Source organism: Notamacropus eugenii, chromosome 4 (genome assembly GCF_028372415.1).
Source record: "Notamacropus eugenii isolate mMacEug1 chromosome 4, mMacEug1.pri_v2, whole genome shotgun sequence".
Lineage (NCBI taxonomy): Eukaryota > Metazoa > Chordata > Mammalia > Diprotodontia > Macropodidae > Notamacropus > Notamacropus eugenii.
In genome coordinates, this window is record NC_092875.1 from 159,856,970 (window position 1) to 159,879,044 (window position 22,075).

Here is a 22,075-nt window from a genome sequence, read left to right on the forward strand (position 1 = left end):
CTTCTGAAGAAGGAAAAATTATTGCCAGGATTAGGATGGAAAATCTGAATTGGAAGGACCTTTAAAATTCTTAGATTTAATGCAAAGTTTGGGTCTACTTTAAAATGGAACATGATAATGCAAGAACTTAGCATAATCCATGCTAGACTGAATCAGCTTGTATGAAAGGAATGGGTGGAGTAAATGGAATAGTTTGTCACTCATTGTATCAGCAAGGCAATTTTCACAGCACTGGTGGTGACTATGAATATGTCAATGTAGTTCTCAATCTCAATATAGAAGGCAGAAGAAAAACATTTATTTAAGCACCAGAAAGTCAAATCTGTCATTTGACCAAGAAGTTAATAAACATGATCACAGCAGAAGGCAAAGCCATTCTCAAACCTCCCCTCCCTCAGCCAGAGCCTTCTTCACTATCAACTGTCACACTATGTCAGTTGGCCTGTGTTGGTTGGTCTGCATTGTTTCCCCTCTAACCTGACCCCACTCACTCACTCACTCCATCCTCCCTATTCTGCCTCTTCAGCAAGCTCCTCCCACCACATGTGACCCAGGCTTCCAGGTGATCCAAGCAGATCATATGGGCCTATTAATGAGAAAGATCTTTCTATTTTAAATTACTATTACACTCATCGGGCAGATTCTTTCAGCCTATTGCTTTGTGGGAATATGCCAGGGTTTTTCTATTCAATTCAATTTAACTAGCACCTATGAAATTCATACTCTGTGCCCTGGAAATACAAAGACAAAATTAAAAAAAAAAATTACTGCTGTTACTTTCTAACATTCTACTGAGAGTTATCAAATATAGACTACTAGGGTTTTATAATCAAGGCACTATAACTAAGATCCAGTAGTCTGAAGGAGTTAATACACATCTCCAAGATTCTCTGGAAACTTGGGTTGCATCTATTCATACAAATTGAATCTTAAAATCAGAGAGTAGGAAGAGACCTTAGAGATTCGTCTCCATCTCACCCCCCAACACAAATGAATATGTGAACCTACTTTTGTTAGATTTCTGAGGAGTGACCATTTAGTCTCTGAACATTCCTTGTGATGGAGAAGCCACAATCTCACAAGGCAAGCCATTCTGTTTTCTAAATGCCTAGATAGTATTTGATATAATCACGATTTTCATTCCAGTACATTTCATTCATTGGTCCTAATCTACACTTCTGAAGTTAAATGTGACAAGTCCATTTAATCTTTCTTCCATGAGAAAATTCTTTGGATATTTGAAGTTAGCTATAATATTCCCTTAAGTCTTCTCTTTTTCAGGCTAAATATGTCAATCCTCATGGAGATTTGAATCCTCTCTTTTTGGCTACATTTCAGCTTCTTAGTGTCTCATCTAAAATATGGTACCTAGTACCAGAACTGGGGGATGGAATTTGAGTATTTTAGACAAACTTTGAAAATTGTGCTCTCTAGACTTGAAATTGTTCTCATTGTTTTGCTTTTGTGGGATCCCAGAATTTTATGATTGGAAAGGACCTTATCTGCTGATTGAGTCTACTTTATATCCAAACAGGGCAGTTAGATGGTCCAGTGGATAGAGCTCTGTCTGGACCTGATGTCAGGAAGACTTGAGTTCAAATTTAGCCTTAGAAACTCAGCTGTGTGACCCTGGCCAAGCTACTTATCTCTGTTTGCCTCAGTTTTCTCATCTGTAAAACAAGTTAAGAAGGAAATGGCAAACTACTCCAGTATCTTTGCCAAGAAATTCCCAAATGGGGTTATGAAGAGTCAGATATAACTAAAAACAATTAACCAACAACAAACTCAAACAAGAATCCTTACTACAACCTTTCTGACAAGCAGTCATTCAGTGTTTGCTTGAGACCTCCAGTAAGGAAATATGTATTATCTCCTGAAGAAGCCTATTCCACTTATGTATAGCTTTAATTATAAGGAAGTTTTGCATTACATCAAATATAAGTTTGTCTCTCTGCTCCTTCAATCCATTATCCTTTGTCCTCTTGGGTCAAACAGAACAAGTCTAATCTATCTTCCTGATGGCAGTCTCTTGAAAACTTGAACATAACTATCATGGCTCTGAGTCTTCTCCCAAATTAAACATTTCCATTTCCTTTAACAAATCCTTTAACCAATAGATTTAACCAATCTATTAACATAGATCCAAGAGCCTTCATGATCTTGGTTACACACTGAGTGGATACTCTTATTAATGTCCTATCCAAATGTGGTCCTCAGAACTGAACACAATACTATATACATGTGGAGTCTGACCAGGACAGAATAGAATGGCTCTTACTTTTGAAAGCCATACCTCTCTTAAATTCTTCAAGCTTTCACTGTAGCTCATGTGACTTTGATATTTATACACAGATATACACATATGTGTGTATATGTACACATATATGTATATGCACATTTGTGCTTATATATACACATATATTATACTAAGAATTATCTAGCATTGAAAGTATGCATATTTATTAAAAAGTAATAATTAAAAGTACCTTTCACTGGAAACATACTAAATGCTATATGTGTCCCAGGGGTTGCATATCTTAACTACTCTCAGTTCTGAATCTACCAATGCTTGAAATATGGTACTGTAGATGCAGCCCAATAAGGGATTTAACAAACAATACAATCCATGCTTTAAATGACGTCTATTAAAAAAAATTAACTGGATTTGCCAAGCTGTGATTTCTCCTAGAAGATGTCTTACTTCTAAGAGATAGTGTAGTTATGGGGAGAATCTTTCTGAGACTGTTTTATTGTAAAAAGTTATAAGCTGGCCAAATGGTGTAGTTAGTTAAATGACTGATATAAATGAGAATTTAGAATGTAGGCTTCACTATGTCTGGAGTTGGAAAAAGAAAAGTCAAGATTCCAAGACTTCTTTGGGAGGAGATAAAAACATTCTGTTTTCTGAAGCAGCTATTAATTTTCTTTTTCAATGATAGAGGATCTTAAGGGTGGGCCATACGTGCCCCAAACCGGAGCAAACTTAGCAGAGATGCTTGGCTCCTATGGTTAGCAGTTTATTTGATGATTTTGAGCTAAAATACTTTTACTCCATTATTTTCAAACTTAAGCAGGATTTCCTTTCTCACAGAGGACCATAGACAAGCTGTTTTGAATTCCCAAATTCAGATACTTTGTGGTTATTTGAGCTCAAGAAAAGAATGATGTGTTTCTAGAGGGGAAATAGTACATTTTTCATCTAATGTTTAGCAGCTGAAAAAATGCATTTCAAATCTCCTTTTCCATATCCTTAAAACAGCATTGGGAAGGGGTCAATATGAAAGCTTTTTAAATCTCAAAGGATATTTTTTAAAAAATTAAGCTTTCTAAAAGCAAAGAAACCGAGACCATTTACTTTCTGAACTCTGCCTTATGATCATTTCCCTACCTCGGAGGTGGAGTTGTTAAAAAGTCATAATTGTTCAGTTTGAAGGTCATATGTCTATTATATTTTCATTTTACTAAGAAGTTATCAAGATATAAATGTTCCAGACATAATAATTTAGAATCTAATGTTTTATTCAAATTATAGTAATTAGGAATGGAGGGAAAAAAAACCTCTTGGGTAATTGCACCTCCATTTCACTAGGAGATTGTTCCTTTCAGTTATTTGGGAGAATTTTGTGTTTCTTTGAGAGGTAGTATGACAGGAGATGGAAGGAAAGTCATAGAGTTAGGAAGTCATACATTTAAATCATACATCTGACAGATACAAGCTCTATGACTACAGGCCAGCCATGTAGCTCCTCAATCCTCCTAGATAACTCTCTTAAAGCTATACATTTTGGAGAAGTTGTCAACCTGTGTTAATGGAGTGAGTTTCCACACTGGAACTTCCCCCTAAAAAAAGGAAACCGCAAATCTGGATAAAAGGACATAAAAGATTTCTTCAGTAATTCAGTTTGATCTAAGTCCAGTAGTTTTGAAAAGGTGATTACACATAGTTAAACATGTTTTTTTCATTCTAACTAGCAAGGAACTCATTTTTTATAAGAGCCATGTCTGGGGAAGCTTCTGTAGTCCCTTCCAACATGCTACCTAGTTTTCCTCCTGATTCAACAAGTAGAGAAGGGGAATTAAAAGTGTTTGCTGATAGAGAAAGTTCCTCTTTCTAAACCTGTAACCATTACTAGTGAAAATTCTGTGAAATTCTGTGCCCTTGAGCAATATTTTTCAATCAATTAATCAATCAACATTTATTAAGCACTTTCTATGTGTCAGTCACTGTGCTAAGTGCTAGGGATACAAAAAGAAGGAAAAGACAGTCTCCACTATTGAGAAGCTTACAATTTAGCAGGGAGATAGCAGGCCAAGAAATGTATGCAAAGCAGGTTATGTGTGTACAAGATAAATAGGAAATAATTAACAAGAGGAAGGCACTGAGTTAAGAGAACTGGGGAAGGTTTCCTGTAGAAGATGGAATTTAGTTGGAACTTAAAGGAAACCAGGGATATGAGTAGGTAGACCATATATGTCTAAAAAGGTAAAGGAAATAGATTGTCCTGTCACAATCATGGGTGGGGTGGGAGTGTTCTCTTTTTTAGTCATTGCTGGCAAAATTCTCCTTAATAGGTTGATCCTTCACCTGGAAAATGGTCCCCTACGTGAGAGTCAGTGTGGCTTCAGAAAAGGTGGAGGAATGGTTGTTATGGTGGTTTCTGCCCAACAACTCCAGACAAAATGCCAGGAGCAGAATGGAAACCTGTACACAATGTTCATTGATCTGACTTGAAGTCTTTGATACTTTTGGTCAAGAGAACTTATGAAAATTATTTCCAAATTTGCCCAGAGAAGTTCATCAATATTGTACATCAATTTCATGTTGATATGCACTCCCAGGTTCGGGATAATGGACTATCCTTGTGCACATTACCAGTCACCAATAGAGTGAAGTCTGGATGTGTGCTTGCTCCCATGCTTTTTAGCATAATGGTTGCAGCAGTGTTATTAGATGCCTTCCATGAGGATGAAATTGGCATTAATGTCAGCTGGTGCACTGATGGTAAATTTTTAACTTGAAAAAGCTACAAGCCAAGAGTAAAGTGGAAGGAGAGTTGTGATGTCATTCTGGTCCTCTTTAAGAATGAAGGACAATAACCAATCAACCAACCAGGTAGAGAAGAAGAGAATGTTCCGTGCATGAAGGACAACCAGAAAGAATACTGGGAGCAAAGAGATGGAGTGTGGGACTAGAAAGGTAGATTTGAGAATCACCAGCATAGAGATGGTAATTAAATCCATGGGAGCTGATGAGATCACTAAGTGCTGAGAGAGTCTGGAACTTAGGAGAGAAGTTAGATATGTGAAGTGGGAAGTCATTCAACAAGCATTTTTCACACAAATTGGTTCATCTCTTGATTCCGGCTTTTTCACTGACTTTCTCCTCATGGCTGGAATTCTCTCCCTCATCTTGTCTATCTCCTGTGTCTTCCATGACTTCTTTCAAGTATCTGCTAAAATCCTGCCCTTCTGCGAGAAACCTTTCCTTAATGTTAGTGTCTTCCCTCCAAGATTACCCCCAGTTTACTTAGTATATATCTTGTATATTCATAGTTGTTTGTATGTTGTTTCAGACCCCACCATTAGGTGAGATTCTTGAGGTCAGGGACTATTTTTGCATTACCCTATTCTTAGTGCAATGACTGGAATATAGTAGGCAAATTAAATATTTGTTGGCTTGAATGATTGAAATCTCTAGAAGAGACTAAAAAACTCAAAAAATGCTTCTTTTTGAATTATATCAAATTATTATCAAAATCTCTCTCATTCTTCCACATAAACTATTCAGCTAATCTATTCAGATTTTGCTTATTTCATTAACTTTCCTCCAGCCACAGTGAAAAAAAGCAGTTCAGACAACTAGTCTTCTCTAATGAGGGTAATTACCAGTGTCTTGCTCTGCTCTTCCATTAAGGTGGGTGACAGTCAGGCCAACCATGCCAACCAATCTACAAATCAAGTCTAGCCAGTTCCTTGTAGTCAGATACAATATTGTCTTTTCTTCCCTCCATGCAAGTGGTCCTGGTTGATGATCATCACTACTGATGACATGTGAAAAACGGCTATCACATTTTGACATCACCTTTCAGCATTTTTTGTTTGTTTGTTTGTTTTCCCCCTTCTATAGCTGCCAGTGTCTTTGGTCAAATACCTGTCTGTCATCCCAGTCAGACAGGTCTTAATGTCTCTGCGTTACAGAGAAGGACCTCAGCTGCTTTCTAGCCCAACATTTTATCACATATTCTGCTCACATAGCCTTCCCTGCACCTCCACAGAAACCCTTCCAAGTTGGCAGCTTTTGTATCTGCTGTCATTAATCTTCACTAGGCTGTGAGCATGGGGCAAAGGATGATTTATGGTAGATACCTGTGATAGTGCCTAGCTCAGGTGAGTGGGGCTCCAATGTATTTACTGGGCTAGATTCCATTCTGGAACATCTGAGGAGTCAAACATGCCTGCCTTGCTTATTTGGAGATCTGCATTTGTTTCGCCCATCAAATGTTATTTAATTTAAGTAAGGGAATGGGTAGGGAGATGAAAGAATGGGAATGGCTTTAGATTAAATTAGAACTATGTATAGACACAGAATAGACCAAAATAATATAAAAATAGAAATGACAGGATACTTGACAATCCATTTTGACTTCTTGGTTTTCTAAACTTTTAAAAATTGAAGAAAAATTATTAATTGTACCTACTTGACACTTCCTGTGCCATCTGTTTGAGGTGATTAAAATCCATCTGCCTAGTGTGTTGGGTTGGATTCCTAGTCTTGTGCTCCATAGGCTAGCAGGGGGCAGTGAATGAAGTGAATAGAATGTATTCTCAAAGCCTGTGGAGGAGGGAGGGAGAAAGGTGATGAGGGAGAAAGAAAGGAGAAGGAAAACAAAATGTCACATAAAGACTGTCTCTTCAGGATTGGGAATTTCTGCAGTTAACCACTGTTTGCATCTGCCTTTCCCAAGGCTTATTTGAAGATTCTCATTTGCACCAAGGGAGAGGTAATACGGTTGGATCCAAAGAATGCTGGATTCGTATTGGGTCAAGAGACCTGTGTGTGAGCCCTACCTTAGTGACTATGAGTAGGTCAGTCTGTATCACTGAGCCTTAGTTTGTACATCTGTAAAACAGGACTAATAATACTTGTGCTATAGATATTGTAAGATTGTTGGGGGAAAAATGCTTTGTATATTGCAAGTACCATATGAATGTGGTTAATTAGTAATATGTAATAAAACATTTTGGGGGGCTCTGATTCAGTAGGGGAATGATTATTTTTAGAATTAGAATAATGAGATAGAAAGCTTTTTAAGCCTGGTTGCTCTGCCTCAGTCACAGGTAAGATATCTCTATTTTTTTTTTTTAACACAAAAGAAAATAGTCTGCTTCATTCTGCAATCCATTTTCATAGTTCTTTCTCTGGATGTGGAAGGCATTTAATTTTTTAGGTCCTTGCATTGCTGTGAAAGACTAAGTCTACCAGAAAAATTCCTCACACACTGTGGTTGTTGCTATGTACAAAGTTCTCCTGGTTCTGCTTCTTTCACTCAGCATCAGTTCATATAAATCTTTCCAGGCCTCTCAGAAATCTTCCTGTTCATCATGATATCTCTCACTATTTAAGACATCCATCAAAGATATTAATTTTAACAATGACCGCTGTTAGGTAATTCACTCGATAGAGTGCTGGCCTTGGAGTCAGAAGGACTTGAGTTCAAATTTGACTTCTGATAATAGCTAGCTACACGACCAGGGGCACATCACTTAGTCTCTGTTTGCCTCAGTTTCCTCAAGTATAAAATAAGGATAATTACCTCCCAGGGTTGTTGTGAGAATCAAATGAGATAATATTTATAAATTCACTTAACATAGTTCCTGGAACATGGCATGAACTTAATAAATGCTTGTCTCTCTCGATCTTCCTTCCTTCCTTCCTTCCTTCCTTCCTTCCTTCCTTCCTTCCTTCCTTCCTTCCTTCCTTCCTTCCTCCCTCCCTCCCTCCCTCCCTCCCTTCCTCCCTCCCTCCCTCCCTTCCTTCCTTCCTTCCTTCCTTCCTTCCTTCCTTCCTTCCTTCCTTCCTTCCTTCCTTCCTTCCTTCCTTCCGGATAAGCGTCTACAAGTTTTGAACTGCTGATGTTCATAGAGGAGTATGGGTGGTAACTTATGCGGTTATCAGTGGGATTTGTGTGCATCACGGCCTTTTTGTGGGGCAGGGATAGTGCCATAGTCTGAGATATAGATCTCATTTTAGTTTGATGTCCTTTGACCACTGCCAAGATCCCAAGAATTTTGGAGTGGCTCTTAAGGAAAAATTTGAGATGTGCATTCCCAGAGATTAAAAAAATCTTCCCAGAAAATGGTAGTAGTTTTAATAACAAGTTCTCCACTGTAAGGTCAGAATCCCAACATGTTGGAATGCTTGACTGTACTATGATCTTGGGCTCCTTGGAGAGGGAGAGCAGTTAGAAGACATTTTTATCTTCTGGAAAGAGCCCCTGTAGCAGTGAGTAACTACTCTCTTTCCCTTTTTCCTACTTCCCTTATTGTGAGTTTGGTTTCAGGCAAAGAGCTAAGGGAATTGACCCTGGACAGGATTGTTTTGTGTTCCTGGGAGAGTAGACTTTTAGGAAGCTCTGTTGATCTGCATGTACTACATTGGAGGTCCCTGGAACTATGGTGAATGACTAAGATGAAAATTCCTAGATCTGTGCCTCTGACATAATGCTTGGAGATGTTGCCTTTATGTACAACTAGAGGCAAATACAATGGAGTAAGCCTATTGATGTGACATGTACACTTGCATCGAGGATGTCCTGAGAGTTGCAGTTTCACAGTATAATCAGTCACCCTTAAGATATACTATGTATTGAACTAGAAAACTTTTGTGCCCATTTTTGACAGTTTGACAGCCACATTAATAGATAATTTATCAAATTTGGTTATTAAATATGCCTTAGAAATGCAAAAGAAAAATTATAAACAAATAAAAAGTTGTAAAATTTTTTCTGATAATATCTCTTATTATCCAGTGTCATAAAATTAGAAGAGAAGCAATCTTGTGAAGCAGATGTCAGGCTGGCTTTGTATTCTGGAAGTCCAAAAAGTCTTGCCTCCGATATACACTATGCCCACGTGACCATGGGCAAGTTACTTGAGTTTGTGGTAAGTTAGGTAACTCCTGAGCTTCTACAGCTACATCCTTCAGGGACATTTTTGCAAGAGAAATCCTTCTGCACCCCTTACCTTCAATTCAGTCTTTTTTGTTGTCTGATCCATTGATTTCACATGTATCGGGCAGTTCTATTGCGTAGAATCTCTCTACCAATGGAAATTACCAATTGTTCTGCCATTTATAAGTCTTAAATTGCTTTGGGACAATTAAAAGTAATACATTCAATTTGTGTCTCAGGTAAGATCAGAACCAGGTCTTCCTAACATCTTTTTCTCAATTCTGCCATTAGTATGACCCCTAAAACAAAACAAAACAAAAAAGTTAAGTACTTCATTCCATATGACACCCCTCTCCTTATCCTTGTAAGGCAAGTAGTCAAAATAACCCTGTTTTACAGATGAAAAAACCAAGACAGATAAGATAAATGATACCGTGGAACTTTATCTAATAAATATAGTAGTAGTAAGCTTATAGGAATCTTAATTATATATGGTAAGGAACAGAATTTGTTCTCTCAAAGTGTTTACCTTGTATATGTATCTGTAGGAGTTTAATTTTGGAAGCGTCAAAAGGATCTAATTATAGTTGGTCTCATCTACCTGCTGTTGTCTTGGCATGGACCCCAAGGATGGTGTACTTCAATGTGGTTTAGTGTTCTTTCCACTAAATGGTCTAGGAGGCAAAACACCTGGTTTTCTACCTTAAAAAAATATTTAACCCCGTTAGGTTCTAAATTCCTTATATGGAGATAGTAATGCTTACTTTAATAACTTCATAAAGTTGTGAATCAAATAAGGAAAGCACTTTATAAATTATCAAACACTGCCAATGTGCTGGAAAGTAGCGTGGTTATTGCATATTAATTATTGTTTTAGTTGTTATTCAGATTAGTAGTTTTATATTATCTTCTTTTGACCCTTCCTCTGATCAACCAAATGGGGAGTTATTAATTCCTTATACATCTCCATACTCTTGTGATGACATTATCTGTTCCATGACTTCCATTATCCCCTCTAGGCAGATAACTCAGTCTATATTCTAATCTCTAACCTCTTCTCAGAATTTCAGTTTCATATTTCTATCTACTGGAAACCTATTTCTGGATCTCTTGCCACACCTAAAGCTTACATGTCCAAACCTGAATTGCCCCTAAACATATTCTCATCCTCTGTTGGAAATTCTCTCTTTCTGTTGATGTCATCATTGTCCTCCAAACCATCCAAGCTTGTAACCTCAGAGTAATCTTTGACTCTTCCTCATACCTCAACACACATCCAATCAGTTTGCCAACCCTGAGAATCCTGCCTCTGCAGCATCTCTGACATCTGTTCCCTCTTCTCCACTTTCACTGAAATCACAGTCCACCGTCTGGCTCTTTAACCCATCCCTCTCTCCCTTCCTTCTCATGCCTTCCTTTCCCTTTCCCTTCCCTTCCTTCCCCCTCTCTTCCTCCCTCCCTTCCTCTCTCCTTTCCTTCCTCCACCTTCTCTTCCCTCCCTCCCTCCCTCTCTCCCTCCCTCCCTCCCTCCCTCCTTCCTTCCTCCCTCCCTCCTCCCTCCCTCTCTCCCTCCTTCCTTCCTTCCTCCCTCCCTCCTTCCTCCTTTCCTTCCTTCCTTCCTTCCTTCCTTCCTTCCTTCCTTCCTTCCTTCCTTCCTTCCTTCCTTCCTTCCTTCCTTCCTCCCTCCCTTCCTTTCTTCCTTCCTTCCTTCCTTTCCATTCATCTTTCCCATAGAACCTGATGCAGACAAAGTTAAACCGAATGCATCAGCCCAGTCTGACAGCATATGCTGCATTCTGCTTTAAGAGGTCACCATCTTGCTCCCAGCAGGAGGCAGGCGTGCTTCAACATTAGGCCTCTGAAGTCTCAGTTGGTCACTGATTTGATCAGCATTCATATATCTTTTAATAGTGCTTATCTTTACATTACTATGGCAATTGTATATAGTTCTGTTTTGTGTATTTTTTCATACCTCAGTTCATACGAGTCCTTCCAAGTTTCTCTGAATTTCTCATGGTCATCCTATCTAATGACACAATAATATTCCATTATATTTATATGCCACAATCTATTCAGTACTTCCCCAGTTGATGGATAAAGGGCACTCATTTTTTCCAGTTATTTGCTCTTTACTTCAAACTATCTTCTGCCCTTATCACGTACTGCTCCCCTTTACACATTTTGCTTCAGCTGAACTGAATTATTCTCTGTCTCTTGAATCTGGTCCAACACTATTCCGCCTCTGTTCCTTAGCTCACATCATTCCCTGTACCTAGACTGGACTCTCCCCAACTTCATCTGCTGAAGGCCTATTTCCTTCAATGAGTCATGACTTAGGTTCCACCTCTGTGAGTCCAGCTCTTCCTCGTTCCAGAAGAAAGTGATCTCTTTGTCCTCACATTTCTTAAAAATTTCTCCTGTGCTTTTTTCCTTAATAAGAGTTGGAAATTCTGATAAAGAGGAGGATATTTGTGTACACCAGATTGCATAGTCACCTAGTTCCTTGAAGCTGCTTTTTTATACTTTAGGTTTAAGAAGTATTGAGAAGACCGCAGAGGATGACGTTCATGAGGGCAGTCACATTCTACATTTGAGTGACCTCTTCCTGAGTTCTCTGTTGCCTCCATGCTGGAAAAGAGAACACACAGAAAAGGAGGGATGTGCTTAAGTGGACCTAGAGTTGAGGTCCCAAGTGACTTGTGAATGGGTCTGTAAATAACCTTTGCCCTTGGCTCATTTCCCTTTTATCTTGGTCATTCATTTCCTGCTATTGGATTGCAAGTTCCTCACATCTTCCTGTTTGCCCATCCCTGGGTATCCCATCACATTCTAAAACAGTGCTTGTCATACAGATCCTTTCCTAGCTGCATGCTCTGTCTTTGTCTGAACACTGTTTGTCAATGAACAGCGTTCTGTTCTGGACTGAGGGCTGAGAAAGTGAAGCCTGTAAGCATTCAGTTATTCACTTGGGCCGAGCAACTCACAGCTGTTCCACTCCTTTGCTAAAGCCCAGGAAATTGGTAAATAAACAAATAACTAAGGCCTAGGGTTCAGTTACTAAATACCCCCAATATGTGCAAGCAAGCAGCATCAGGCCCGTCAAGGGAATATAAAAGCATAATCTAGTAATAACATGTTCGCCTCCAGCCTCCTGCTTAACACAAGTGTTAAGTTAAAAAAGGCAAATAAGGGGGTTTGTAGTACCCTTTTTATACCTAGCTTAAAGAAAATAGTGTTTTCTGGGACCAACCACATCCTATGTTAGTAGGACCTGGCACCATTCCCCTCCCTGTGAAAGGGAAGAGCTTTAAAAATAATTGTTAGCAATTACTCTTTATTTACCCTTCAACTGAGGAATCACACCATTCCCAGAGGAAGTTGCTGCTAATGAAATCACAGTAATGGGAGGGCCTCAGCATTTCTCTAGGTCAGTGACCAACTCTCAGGCTGGGTTTAGCAGAAATTGAGGAGTTCCATCTCCAACCAGATGGATACACTCTATTCCTAAGGAAAAAAAGGGAACCAGAAGTTGTTAGTGCTTGGCAGATACAAGTTCTGTCCTGAGACATTTATAAGCTGCTTTTTGGAGTGTACATACAATGAGCTGTCAAATGCCTACTGTTCTTAGGGTTCATTAAAAGCTTCTGAAGTCAAATGTGGAGAGAAAGTTCAAAGATTAAAACATTTATAGGTTCATAGATTTAGAGCTGAAAAGATCCTCCCAGTTCTTCCCCCTTTCCCACAAACTTTTTTAAAGATGAAACAACTGAGTCCCAAAGAATCAAGTTATGTGTCTAAGGTCCCACAGATATTACTATGTGTTCTGATTTCAAATCCATTTTACTTTCTACCATACCTATCTTCATCAAAAGGGAATTAGTAAGTATTTAGCTCCATATGACTGTATGTTTTCCCTTTGCCTTCTACAAAAAAACAAAAAAGAACTTTAGTATTCTTTAGCATCCAGCTTTACATTTATTTTCTCTAGAAAGGCTTTCCTGATCATAGTATCTTAGGAGAATAATCGAAAGAATTCCTTGATCATCTCAATGGGCTTTTAGGGAGTAAACCTTTATTTAAGAGTTTGAGTATGCACTCCTTTAAAGAGTATGGGCATCCTCCTTGGTACTACCTGGGGGACAGATTTTACAGCCTGGGGCTGCCCCCAAGAAGAATTGCCTGATCCACACTTTCAGTATGACATCTTGCTGGAAAAGCCATTCCTTTGAGCTGGTCTATAAAAGAGTGCTTTTACCAAGGATTTAACCCCTTTGGGTTTGTCCTTTTCAACATTCTTCTGGAGTGTGCTGCAGGGGGAGCACCTCTTGCCCTGATTGTGACTACTTTGGCCATGGCAGAAACACAAATCAGAGATAGAATTAATGCCATTTATGCAGCCAGAGAGCAGGGTTCCTGGACAATGTTGAATACCTGAATAGTGGGGAGCCACGTAAGCAAGGGTTGGGAGTTATCTCTTTACTTGCCTTATGTTAAACAGCCCAGGAATATTGCCTTATAGCTAGAGAAGAGATCTCCCAGGTAGTGTGATACAGCAGTCTATCCTTTTAGCCTAATGAGAAGAAGGGCATGAGCAGCAATCAGTTTTGGTTGTTGCTTTCCAATGAAAATCAAGTTGGAGAGGTCAGAGATCCAGCGTTTTGTTTTTAGAGAAGGGGAGCTTCCTGAGGAACTGCCTTTGGATAGGGAATAGGGTCACACATGGCTCCCAGTACTGAAAGGCACCATAGCAAGGGTCTGACTTCATGACATGGGGAGGTGAATCATATGGACCTTATCTCCTACTGTCACTGGGAATTAATGTAGATACATTTCCTTTCTGGGGCAGTCTGAACTCTCAAAGTAGTAGTACCTACCATAAGAATGGATGCTTGTATGGGTCTCTGTAGGATAGGAGGGACTCAGTGGAATGTCAAGGTGTCATCTATCTAGCAACCTCATGTTTGTTTAATTTTTGAGTCAAGTCAAATCCAGAGGGTGACTCTACAAGACTAGGGATTACATGTGGTAAGGAAGACTCATTGGAATGTCAACGGCTTACCCTAATGGCAAATTCAAGTTTAATTTCTACCTAAAAACATCTAGTTCATGGAGTGGCACTGCTTCTGGAGGATTTCAGACCTCAATGGAACATAACAATCACTAAAGATGGAAGAGAATTGTTTTTATTATTTGTGAGCTATTTTGAGTCCCTCATGTGTTCTCTGCATTTTTTTTTTGTGGGCTTCTTTGACTTTTTCAGCTGTTCAATATAAAGACTTTTATGTATCCAACAAATGAACTTGTTTCTTTGGGTGATTACATAAGAGCTCCAAGAATCTAGTGATCACATCTATGGAGACCCAGACAAGAACTATGAATAGAGATATTCTCAGAGTAAATTCTAAGTGGTGACAAAATGAACTAAAAGGAGAATGATTAAGTGGTCCTTAACATTGGAGCCTGTCCACATGAGCCCAGAGCTTTGGTTTCTGGGTCATAGATGACACATTTGTATCAAACTTTGTGGTTTAAGAGTTAAAAATAAGTTGTGAGGTATCATTAAGGATCCATTTTATAGCTGAGGAAACTGAAGCTCATAGAAGTTCAAGTCTCTGAAGAACACCCTGATAATAACTGCTGAAACTGGGACCTGAATCCATGACTTCAAACTCCAGCTCTAACATTCTCTGTGTTGCTCTCCTGTGTTGCTTGTTTGATTAATTGCACTTTAGTAATTCTTTTTCTACTTGTCATGCTTACAGTTGCCCAGGGTCCCCAGAAGGGACTCCCTTTCAGGAGCAGAAGCCTTTAAGTTCAGCTTTGTCATGATTCAGAGCAGCATTACTGGATTGATCTGACGACTACTATCACTGATTGCTTCACATTGGGATATGCTGGGTGGGGGTGCTTGATCACACAGGCTGCAAATCCCAACTGAGACAAGCACACTGGAGCACACCTTCTATTCCCTTTGATGCTGATACAGGGGAGAAAGCAAATGCATAGCACAGTTACAACTATGATGGTTATTAGCTACACTAGTGTCACAGTGAGGACCTGGTATACACAGGAGGGCCTGCTGTACAGGATCTTAAATCTGCTTTTTTAAAAGGAAAGCAACTTTTGAGGGGTGAACAATCACTTTAATCAAGTACATAAATCATTCACTTAGTTCAGGGGAAAATGTCAGCACCCTGAACTTCAAAGAAAATACAAACAGAGATATAAAGACCAACAGACAGGGCTTCCAGCTGTCTGACCATACATTACAGATCAACAGACAGATCCAATTGTCCGACCATTTCATATATACATAGTTATCAGAGAGAGAAGTGCTAACATCTGGGTTTTCAAAACTGGGGGGGCTCCTTAGTGGCTGCCCAGAGTCTCAGCTGGCCAAACAAACACTTCCAATGAATAAGCCCCAAAACAAAACCTCACCTCGGAGTATATATACACTTTTCAGAGCCAGAGAGCATCCCAACCCTTGAGAACTAGTTTCTCATTAGCAATTAACAAAAAGATGTAGGCCTTCCTACAAAGAAGTCTCCCCTAATTAAACTTCCCTTAATGGATGGGGAAAATCTTTAACTCATTAACGTAATTATCTTTGCAAATAGCAATTTGATACCTTAAACAGATCCACATAAACGGGATCTATTTCTCCTCTCTCCCTTTCCTCCTAAGAACTGAAGAGTTAGGCAGGGAACTTTCCCATATGAATGATAATACCTATGCAGAGATACCCCTCCTAGCCCTGCAGCTTTCCTAACATCTAATATGTCTTCAGCATACCTATGTTTGATTCTGTGTTATATTAGTTATCTTTCAATAAATTATTTTGTAATTCCAATTAATGTATTTCATATGTTTAAATTTGTCCACACAAATAGACTATTGGGAATAAGCTCCTTAAGGGCCAGGAGAATGTCTTCTGATGGCATGCTGCTGACTTTCTGGACCTTAACACCCTGTCTCTGCTACAGTCTCACTCTGGAAATTCCCTCAGTGTCTGTGGCATCCTCATCCTGGAACAGCTATCCATTATACTAGCCCTCTTCTCCCTTTGGTGAGTTTCTTCCAATGCCTCCATTTTGAAGAGGGTGGCCAACTTTCATTCCCTTCCTGATTATACTTCTAACTTTCCAGGTGTCAGTACTGACCACCTTCCACCCTCCCTTTCAACTCCCTTTTTACATATGGTCTTGCTCCATTAGAATATAAACTCCTTGAGGGTGAGGATTGGTCTTTCTTTTTTGCTTATATTTCTATCCTCAGTGCTTAGCACAATACCTGGCATATAGAAAGTGCTTAATAAATTATTGTTATCTTGTTTGGTAAGGACCATGCTCTGTGCCAAATACCTTCTCAGTAAATACTTGCTGATTGATGACCTGGTCTCTATATCAAACAAGTTGGCAGAAAGTCCCCCTGCTGTATAAATACCTCCTATCTGAGATAAGCAATAACACTTGTTCACAAAACAGAAAGGAAGTAAAACAACTAAATCAATACTGAACAAGGGCATTAATTATATGCTTAGCATATTCCAATTGAATGTATACATGTGTGGGTTCCTATACATACATGTACATATGCATAATATAGTTCTTCAAAAAGTTACATAGCAAGAATACTATTTAAAAAGATCAAGGTAACTCTTTGGAAAGTTAGATGACCCCTAAACTAAGTGATCTCTAGCAAAATGGATAGTTCATTTACAAAATGATAATTTCACATTATGTGCTAGCATAGAGAAAATGAATATTATCAAGGAACAATTGAAGGAAGGAATCTTGGGAGCTGCAAAAATTATTGTCTTCACTTTACAAGTGTATATCTGGCCCAAAGACTGGCCTTTATAAAACATCAAAATTCAAATTTGATAGTAAAATAGGATATTGAAAAGTTGTCATATTACTAAAGACCTGTTTTCATGTTGTGTGTGTGTATATATATGTATACATGTATATTTGTGTGTATATTTTCTAATTGTAGAACATTTATAATAAATAAATATGAATATTCAATGAACAATTTGACCAGTTTCCAACATTGATGCAAATCCAGTGGGTTAAAGTGATTTGATTTAGAAGAAGTCATAACACTTTTGGGAAACACAAGATTTGGGACCAGAAAAATTCACTGTATTGTTAGAGTCCCACAAAAAGAAATCATCAATGGCAGGTCATTCCCCAGCTGATAAATGGTCAAAGGCTACGAACAGGAAGTTTTCAGAGGAAGAAATTAAATTTATCTATAGTCATATGAAAAAATGTTCTAACTCACTATTGATTAGAGAGATGCAAATCAAAACAACTCTGAGGTACCTCATCACACCTATCAGATTGGCTAACATGACAAAACAGGAAGATGATAAATGCTGGAGAAGATGTGGGAGAGTTAGACCACTAATTCATTGTTAGTGGAGTTGTGAGCTGATCCAACCATTCTGGAGAGGAATGTGGAACTATGCCCAAAGGGCTACAAAAATGTGCGTACCCTTTGACCCAACAATATTGCTTCTAAGTCTGTATTCCAAAGAGATCGTAAAAATGGGAAAGGGTCCCACATGTACAAAAATATTTGCACTCTGTGTGGTGGCCAATAACTGGAAATCAAGGGGATGCCCATCAATTGGGAAATGGCTGAATAAATTGTGGTATGTGAATGTAATAGAATACTATTGTGCTATAAGAAATGATGAATAGGAAGACTTCAGAGAGGCCTGTAAGGACCTATATGAACTGATGCTGAGTGAAAGGAGCAGAACCAGGAGACCTTTGTGTACAGTAACAACCACAGTGTGCAAGGAATTTTTCTAGTAGACTTAACCCTTCACAGCAATACAAGGACCTAAAAAATTCCCAATGGATTCTTGAGGCAAAATGCCTTCCACATCTAGAGAAAGAGCTATGGAATTGGATCACAGAATGAAGTAGACCATTTTCTCCTGTGTCATGTTATGTTATGTTTTGTTTTATGGTTTCTCCCATTCATTTTAATTCTTCAATCCAACATGACTAAGGTACAAATATATTTAATAGATATTCTATATGTAGAACCCATATAAGATTGCAAGCTGTCTCAGGGAGGGAATTGGGAGGGAGGGGGGAAGGTAGGGGAAGGAGTGGAAAAAAACTAAGACATATGGAAGTGATTGTAGAAAACTGAAAACAAATAAAATAATTTAAAATAAAAAAATCATCAACATTAAAGAATTAATTCAACTTCTTTGGAAAAACACTGTTACATACATACATACATATACACATACATACACATATATGTATATGTGTGTATTGATACATAGATATAGATATTGAAATCATAACTGAATACAGTTTGGACTAATTACAATAACCTTCTTTATGAGGATCAATTTATGGCAAAAGGGGGTTGGGGAATATCAAGGTATAGATACATGGCAAGCACTTCAGGAAATTTCTTCCCCTGATGACTCCTTAAGAGCCCTGGTAATGGAGGTAATGAGGGGAGAATTGAGTCTAAGGAGTGCAGAAGAAAATCAGGTAAGTGAATCCTTGAAACTATTTCCAAGTATACTTTTAGTTGGCAAGATAAACTGCCATGTTAGCGTTCTCCATTGGCCAGGTAGATTGAATAGGCAAGATTACAGAATCCTAGATTCAGAAATAGAAAAGGCTTTAGAGTTCATGTGTTCCAAGGTTCCATTTTCTGAGAAGAAGCTGAGAACCAGTGTGGTTAAATGCCCTACAGGTAGTGTAGAAAAGAGCCAGGATTTGTATTTCTATCTGCTTTCTATACACACACACACACACGCAAAATGGAAGAATTACATCATTGATACTCCTCAACCAGGCATATTAAGAATAAAACCTATTATGTGATTACTATTATAATGATAAAATTAACTGGAGTGTCACCTAATTGACTTCTTCAAGAAAACCTTCCCAGTTCCCCTTGATGTTAGTGCTTTCTCTCTGTAATTATCTTCTATTTCTCCTGTAGATATCTGGTTTGTACATCTGTGTTTGTATATGCTCCACCCCTTCCTTCCCCTTAAATTGTAAGCTCCTTGAGTGCAAAGACTGTTTTTTTTTCTTTGTATCCTCAGCACTTAATAGCATAGTCCCTGACATATGTGGTGTTCAATCATTTTCAGTCATGTCTGACTATTGGTAACTTATTTGGGGTTTTCTTGGCAGGGATACTGGAGTGCTTTGCATTCCTTCTCTAGCTCATCTGACAGAACTGGAAAGAAGGCAAACAGGGCTAAGTGACTTGCCTAGGGTCACACAGCTAGTAAGTGTCTGAAGTCAGATTTGAAGTCAGGTCCTCCTGGCACATAATAGATCCCTAATTGTTCGGCCTAGAGGCCAATGGGCTACCCGAGTCTTACCTTTCACCTTCGCAGGTCTTCGGTGGCCAACCGGATAAACGTATTGAGAGAAGAGACTTTCCAGAGTCGAACAAGGGTTAGGCTTTATTCAGGGTCTTGGTTACATGTGCAGGGTGAATTCTTCCTCAGGAGAGAGGAATCCTCCTCCTCCCAAGGGGCAAAGATCGTACAGCAAGAGAATGGGAGCGGGAGAGGGGAGGGACCCTCTGCCCTCTAAGGGCCCCTCAGTGCAAAGAGCGCCTTCAGGCTTTCCTGACCCTACTTAAGCTCTCCTGCCGCATAGTTTGCACGTGAATACTGGGCGTGCTCTCAGCCCTTAGCTAGTCAACAACAGGTGTGCTTAGACCCTGGGCCAATGTCAAGGGTGGGATGCTCTCCCCAGCACGTTTCCCACTGAGAAGAGGTGGAAATGCACGAGATAGCCCGGGTCTCACGCCTCAATTCCCAGCTGTTCCCTGGGGGGCCTCATGAGAACTCTGAGGTTTAGAAGTCCTCACCTTTACCTGCCCGAGACTGTCCATGTGAAACTGAGCTTACAACCCCAACACCTAATAAATAAATGCCTGTTGACTTGTTGACCTGGTGCTGATCCTAAAACTCTTTCTCTAGGAAGAGCTAATATAGGTTAACAAGGCATTAGCTGTCTGTGATGTTTCATTGATTACTAAATCAGTACATAATGAACTAAGCCAAGGGAGACCTAAGGGACCCTAGGTCCCTTTAAAGAATTTAACTTTTGTCCAGAAAAATTATGTGAACTTTAAAGAGGGATTGAGATTAGAAAAATCTCAACAAGATGATCATAAGCTTTAGGCTTTAGAAATTGATGGAAGCCTAAAGATTATTTATTCAAAACCAAGTTCTATGATTCCAAATCCAACATTGTTTTCACAAAATCTTGCTAGGATAAAATTACAATCAATCACATCATAGAATCTCAGAGTTAGAAGGGTCAACTATTCAGTCCCTATCTGAATAGCAATCTCTTTCAGATTTATTGGTGTGTTTATTCAGTTAAGATGACTAAATCTCCTCTCATAAGGAATGTCCTCCCTAACAGCCCATTCCACTTTTGGTTGTGTTAATTATTAGTCTTTACTTACATCAATTCCAAATCTACCTCTTAGCACCATCAATCACCTAGTCAATAGACATTTTTTAGGGACCTACTCTATGTCAGACACTCTGCTAAGGTGAGACAGTCCCTGCTTACAAGGAGCTCACGCATCCTAACGGGGAAGATAGCATGAAAATAATTATATACAAACATGATATATACCATATGTATTGCAGATCATCAACAGAGGGAAAGGATACACTCCTGCTCCTAGTTTTGCTCTCTAAGGTCAAACAGAGCAAGTCTAATCCCTCTTGAAAATAATAATCCTTTAAACACTTGAAGATGACTCTCACATCCCCCTTAAATCTTATCTTCTCTAGGATAAACATGTCCTTCAGATCATCCTCTTATGAACTGGTTTCAAGACTATTTTTTTTAACCATCTTTGTCACTCTGCTATGGATCCACTCTAGGTAGGCCTCTCTGGCATAGCACCTCTGTTTTAAGTGCCACATATTAGGAAGGACATTGACATGATGGAACTCTCCCAGGATTACCTCCAAATTGCACCCTTCCGAACACTGAAGGCTTAGCTTCCATTTTCACAGTTAAGCTAATTCTATCCAAAGGCTATAGGATTACAATTAGTATTATGTCTATTAGAAAGTCCAAGTGTCCTGCCTTCTCCTTAAATGTGGCTGAACATTAACTTTTCAGTGAGGAATGATGACTCAATTACCCAAAGTACCTGCTAGCTACTACTCTTGTTTCATTGACTCCATTAAAAAAAAATGATAGTGCTGCCATTATCTTCCTTAATTATAGTTCTTGTCATGCAATTTCTTCATTTAAAAACAAAACCCCAAACCTTCTGTGGTTCTCTCCTGAGTGCTGAGCAGTGTTCAATCCCTCTTGCTTGGCATTTAGGCTTCCTTACCATTCAGCATCATTCTACTTTTCCCTGACCTTGGACTTTATCTGAATTGTTCATTCTGTTCCCTGGGTCTGGAATGTCCTCCCTCCCTCTCTGTTGTATTAGTACCCCTCCCTCAAGTGACAACTCTTCCAGGAAGTCTTTCCTGAGATCCCATCAATAAGGGATTTTGTCCCTTTATTACTTTATTCCCTATTCTGACTCCTTTTATTTCTTTTCCTTCTTTTATTGCTATTGCTAGGATTTCCAATCCAAAATTGAATAATATTGGTGACAGTGGGCATCCTTGTTTCACAACTGTTCTTATGTCCTTAGCACCTTATAGTCTGTTGTTTTGTGACTCTTTATTGTACTCATAATACTTGAATTATAGATATCTTTGCATGTGTCTTATTCTGCTACTGGAATATAAGCTTTGGAAAATCAGAGGACCTGTTTGATCTAGACTATCACTTCACACAGTGGTCAATACACAGTGTGCATTTCAAAAATGTTTGTTGAATTTATTTATGAAACCATGTTATGCCTAG

The 22,075-nt window shown here is 38.9% G+C and overlaps 1 long non-coding RNA gene across 1 annotated transcript in view; it reads right to left on the minus strand.

Moving 5' to 3' along the window:
- The window catches only part of LOC140498281 (uncharacterized), a 40,908-nt gene extending 28,021 nt beyond the window's left edge, over nt 1-12,887 (minus strand). Inside the window, exons 1-4 of the long non-coding RNA XR_011965049.1 lie at nt 12,513-12,887; nt 11,666-11,798; nt 9,244-9,469; nt 6,699-6,832 (exon numbers count right to left, since the gene is read on the minus strand). This is a non-coding gene — a long non-coding RNA (uncharacterized lncRNA). The remainder of the gene's footprint in view (nt 1-6,698; nt 6,833-9,243; nt 9,470-11,665; nt 11,799-12,512) is intronic.
- Nucleotides 12,888-22,075: the final 9,188 nt, after the last annotated feature.